We start from the raw sequence: 6000 nt of genomic DNA on the forward strand, positions 1-6000 counted from the left end.
GAGCCAGTAGGTATATTTGAGGTAGAAATGACATAGATTGCTTACAACATGGTAAGACAAAAAGAATACTCATGATTGCCAAACAGATTAGAAGAAATAAGGTGGCACAGGGAGATGAGAAATGGAGATGGCAGAGCTGAACTGTCAACTATTTTTATCTTTTATTTGGCAAAAGGTGTGCAATTGTAGTTCACGCTAACATAAATGCTAGTAAGGGTCGATCCAGGAGAATGCCTTTACCCCAGCAGAACACTGTGGCAACAAGATATCATTTCCCATGCACAGAACTTTCCTAATGGGAGCAGCAGGTCTGTGGGTGAACTCACTCAGTATTTCTTATCACAGTTCCCTCTAAGAAGGACCTCTGACTCTAATACCACCTAAGCAAAAGCCTCCGGGCACACTTTGCATTAAGCTCCTTGAGAATTAAAGGGCTTTTCTAACTAAAGGAAGCACAGTTTTCACCTCCTGTGTCAACCTTTATAATTTTTTTAATGAAATGGAAGTTGTTTCACACAGCTTATATTTAACATCCATTTGCTCCCCAAAAGCCGTCACATCATTCTCTCAAGAATTCACTCCGCTGTATTTTCACTGTTCATCAGACTTTCAATCCCTTCAACCTGCTTCTTATTCTTCCCTCTCACAAAATCTTAGAATGACAATAAAACCCCAACTTTTTAATAAAATTTCAAAAATGCTGAACACTGCAACAATGTTTCCCCAGGTCATTCTTCTATTTGAATTTAGTGAGATTTAGAACAACAAATGAACCAGATTTCTCTACCTAAATAATTGCCTGTGAAACAATCAACTGACGTGAAAATGATCACCGTTAGTTTTCAGCTGTAACACTTCTGTGTAGGAACACAATCGTTCATATCTGCCAAAACTGTCTCAGAAAGGCCACCTGAAGATCAAGAACCTTATGAGAGCACAATAAGTCAGTGATTCTTTAAGCAATCATCTTTCCATAGGCACAGCCTACTTCTTTGTGAAAAAGAACAGTAGGATAGCTTCTCAAGAAAGAAGTCAATTAAAGATAAAATAAATTCAAAGTGGTTGTTCTCTTGTGTAAACTGTTAACAGAATCTTAAAAGAGGGATCAAAAAGCCCTTTTATTTTCAAAGCATGTCATAACTGTCGCTTAAAATGTACTTTTGCTTGTAGCAAATATCCACTGGTTTAAAGCTTAACCAACAAAAATTTGAATTATTTGAAGATTACATTGATAATTTAGATTGCACCAAAATGTTGGATACTGTTAAAAATTATGCATAAATTTCCCGAACAAAGCTAAGCAGAAAGGTGGGGTGTGTTACAAAATGCATTTATTTTTTATTAGAGTTCAGGAGAAATAACCCTTTTTTTTCTCCAATACAATAAACACAACCCACCTTCTTCAATGTAAGAGACACATTATTTTGTAAGTTCAGAAAAAAACCAAGGAATTAAATTCAATATGTAAAGATAATATGAATGAACCTTAAACTCGCTTCATATTCCTGAAATGAACACATCCAGAAGGAAGGCAGAAAGAGAGCAGAGAAGAGAAGCATACATCTGGGAACCAAAATTCTGATTTTGTCTGAGCTAAGGAAAAGCACTGTGGGCAATGAGCATATTAGCCCTCCCATATCTAGTACCAAGAGGCACAAACCTGTACTCTGAAAAATCCCGATGCTACCCATGTGTGGTAATATTAACTATACAGAAGCTAAGTATACATTATAATTATTTTTTTTTAAAGTAGACTATTTCAAATGACAGGTTTGCAAATAAAAATGGAGAAAAGCTGAAAAAAATGCATTGCTGGCTTCATAGTTACAACTGACATTGTCAGAAGATCCCGAAGTGTTTCATCAGCTATATATAGAGATGGCTTACTCTGTCCCTGAAATTCAGCCATGGATGAAGTGTAGCAAGAAACATTTATAGGACAGACAAATACTACCAAAGCATAGCTTCGGCTTCAGGAGTATGGAGAAAATGCTGACTGCACTGAGATCACTGGCTTTTGCCAACCCTTTGTGCGGAAGGAAAATCACGGGGCTGAGACATGGGGTCATCCATACCAGCTTAAGATGCCCTATGTCACCTTGAGCAAGTCAACCCAGATAAAATTTTCCCAAAAAGCTAGGTGTTGGCCCATCAGACTACTCTCACTGAGAGAAAGAGAAACAAGCTTGTTGTGCTGCACTCTCCCGTCTCTAAAATAGTGTCAGCAATGCTTCCTTTGGTCCTTAATGTACACCTAGGACAGAAATTCTCCGGACCAGAGGCTTTTTCTGTCTAAAAGCCCTGAGGAGCCTACAGAACAATTATGATTACAGTGTGCTTTACCTATTGTACACTCTTCACCTCCACATTTGTCTCTCAGGTCTGTGCGTAGCCTGCACCCAAAAAGGCCTAGCATTATTCTAGTATGTCAGGCTTGCTCAGGCATTCAGGGTCCCTTATACTCCGGAGGGGATGTCCCTACTCTTTGTAGGGCCACACTTGCAGCCTTGTAGCCTGCACAACAGATGGTCCTGGTTCTCAGAGAGGCTTCAAGGCAGATATTAGTAGGAAACATTCAACATCTGGTCTCTGCCACAGTATTGCTAGGCAGTACCGTGATACATAATCACAATCACAAACTGCAATGTGAGTGCTGAAAGATGTAATGTAGCAGAGGGCAAATCCTCTAGCGATGGCAACTGCCAGGCAGCACTACAAAAGATCATACCTTTCATGAACGAGAAAAGCCCTCAGACCTCACATTCTGACATATTTCTATTAAATATTTCAGAAGAAACCATGATACCTGAACTCCCTTATCACTTGAGCTAGCCTCTTGAGGGTGCCTTTTTTGCTTAATGGTTCTTGTCTAGGTAGATGCAACTCACAAAGACAGATTAGATCATGAACTAAATAATATCAGAATCTTCGCTAGATGCTTTGCACAGATTGGAAATGTAACATCAAAGGAAAAACTGGGAAATGTATATGGTAATTTATATACAACACTGCAGTCAGTCTGTTCGCACACTGAATTTGTAGAGCAATATGCAGACAGTTACAACGTAATACACACAGTAACAGGTGGGGAAACTACAAATAGTGCTGGCATAAGATCGGAAAAAATGGTGAGACAGATCCAGGATTTTAAAAATGGTTCAGTGATGAGGATGCAAGGGGCAGGACTAGGGGTATAGCATGGCCTATTACAAACCTTCTGAAGAAACCTTCACACCATCATGTGTTCTCAGAATCCTGGCTGTGTTCCTGTTTCATATTGGCTTAGCCTTATCACACAGATACTAAGCAAGGAAGAAACTGTGCGACTAGGGCAATGTGAAAGCCTGCAACTGACTATACAATTTGTGCTTCATGAATACAACTAGTTAAAAAAAACCCTTAGTGAGCCAGCCTGTGACCCGTAACTGATTTACCTGAGACTATTTGTCTAGAAAAGCACAACATTATTCAGCAATAGTTTTGGTCACACTGAGAAAAAGAGAAGAAAGATGTGTGTGTGAGATAAGGAATGCAGACATCACGCCTTTATTTATCTAAAAACAAACATCGTCAACTAAGTCAGAGTTTCCAGACAATAATTATCTAAGGGGCACAGATGAGACCTGGCAGGTTTTAAATCACTGAGGTATGAGGTAGAGATTATGGGCACAGGATATGGGCACTGGATATCAGACACTGCTGTGTTCTAAGCTCAGCATTTGTACAGATTGACTGAATGACCTTAGACAAGTTGCAGTCTCAATGCCCTCATTTCTCTTTCCAGATACACCAATGTAATTTCACTAACATCAATGAAATTAAAGTTACACACTCAAGAAGGCAACCTGGTTGAACAAATTTTTGCCAGTCTGTAAAAATGAATGCTAGCTACTTATTATTCATTCCACAGGAACGATACAAAGATTAGTAAAAGGGGCAAATTCATCCCTGTAAAAGGCACTGTTAGGCGCAACCTGAATTACTGCCAAACAGGGATAACATGTTCTTTTTGCAACACGTATAGTGCAAGTTTTCCTTTTCCAGAACTGTTGTCCTTTCATCCTGTCCAACACAGCTTTACTCTGATACTCAGCTGTACTAAGAATCAGCACTGAGAAAATGAGCAATGTTCCTACCATGCCTGACACGAAAGCAGCAAGGCCTGAATTTTCCAATTCCTGTTCTGAAGACAATTGTTCCCTGTCCAACTATGATCTCTCTCACTAACTTTGGCTGTATTCTCATCTCAGGAGCAACGGGTATCAGTTTTGCACAACATACTTTCCAGTACGAGACTGGTTGCTCTTGAGATCTACCAACAATAACCTACTCATGGTGAAGGCTCTGGTATATTCTCAATCCCTCTGAATGTGGACAAGTCCTCTCTTTCTTAATTGGCACACCTCTCTCCCTGCGTAAGTCCAGTTTAGCATAAGCAAAGGAGGAGAGGAGAGAATTTGCATGTTTCTTCACTTTGAAAACAGTTTGTCTATAGGATAAATGAAGTGGAGTTATGCTAATGTGCAATCTAGATCTCTGTTGTGTTCCCTAGTTAAATCTGGAACTGCTGTAATCTTCCAGAATTTCATAATGGAACCAAATTCAAGACGTTTGGTTTTTTTTTCCCCAAGCCAGATGCTGTTGTAGGTATTTTCTCAGTTCATACAGACAACAGTTACTGGAGGTGGAGTCAGCAACTAGGACAAATGTGAACCAACCCTTGTCGGCTGTAAGGCTCCTCATGTATTTATAGCAAACTCTGGAATTCATTTTTTAGTTGAGGTAGTCTGAACAAATCTTCCCCTGGCCTCTTTTGCCATGATAAAAGCATTCAGCAGAAAGCTTATTTTGCAGTGCAAATGGATGGATTCAAATGTATCTTGGACTTCTCTAGGGGAGACTACTCAGTTAAAAATGCGCTTCTAGAACATCAAGACACCTTTTCATTTGGTCCCCATGGCTCAACAATCCCCCTTATATCTCCTTCATAGGTAACCCTGCCACACAGATGATCTATAGAAAATTAGGCCAATCAGGCCCTAAATTTGTAGGGCCTGCTTTTTTACTGTTAATGTACCAGTGGTGGAAGTCAGAAGGGTCACAGACTGCACTTTCAATTGTGGGAGAGAACGTTTAAAACAATGCATGATGGAAATACCAGACAAATACAGAATTCTGCTGGGCCTAAAGGTTCAAACCACCAGGCCTACTCAGTGTGCAAAAAGACAGTATGTAATTGTACTCTGTAAAGCCCTTTAGGGAAAAGACAAATTCCATAGTACCAGCATTCATTGTCCTAAAACCATCCACTGGATGGGGAAATGGAACTGTGGACTGTTTGGAGCATGTGCCTCAGTTTTCTTTCTGTAGACCAGGAATAATCCTAATGCTGTGAAGTATAAGGAAGTATGTGAAAATCACATACCCAATAGATTTGGAATACTTAAAGACAAGTACAAATACTGTGATGACCAGAGCTGAAAATCATAAATTATGTATTTGGGAACATGCTTCAACTGAGTGCAACAGGCCTTCATTGAATAAAAAAGAGAAATCATAATACTGTAAAGCACTGCTTATGCAATACACTGAACAAAGCAGGTTTTCTGGAGAAAAAGTAGCTTGTGACTATGCAGTTGAAGTCTGCGTTGTGATACATACAAAGCAGCTGAATTAAGATAGTTTGGAAAACTTAACTCTGGCATAGTCCACCATTAGTTGACTTGTGATCTTGATGTCCTTCTAAGCTATCTGCTCTACAACTAATTATAAATACATTATAAATTAAGTAATTATAAATGAGTTCTGAATTGGAAGACAGTTCACACAAAATGTTAAGGAAAGCACTAAAGGTTTCCAGTGCAGCCTAACAGTTACATAACCTCTACAGCTTCTGCTCAAGAAAGAACATCATGTTTCACATCTCAGATCCGTCTGTTGTAGTTCACACACAAGAGTCTTTTTGAATGTGTTACAGTGACACAGACAGACCAGGCACAT

Source organism: Platalea leucorodia, assembly GCF_965183815.1.
Source record: "Platalea leucorodia genome assembly, chromosome: 3".
Lineage (NCBI taxonomy): Eukaryota > Metazoa > Chordata > Aves > Pelecaniformes > Threskiornithidae > Platalea > Platalea leucorodia.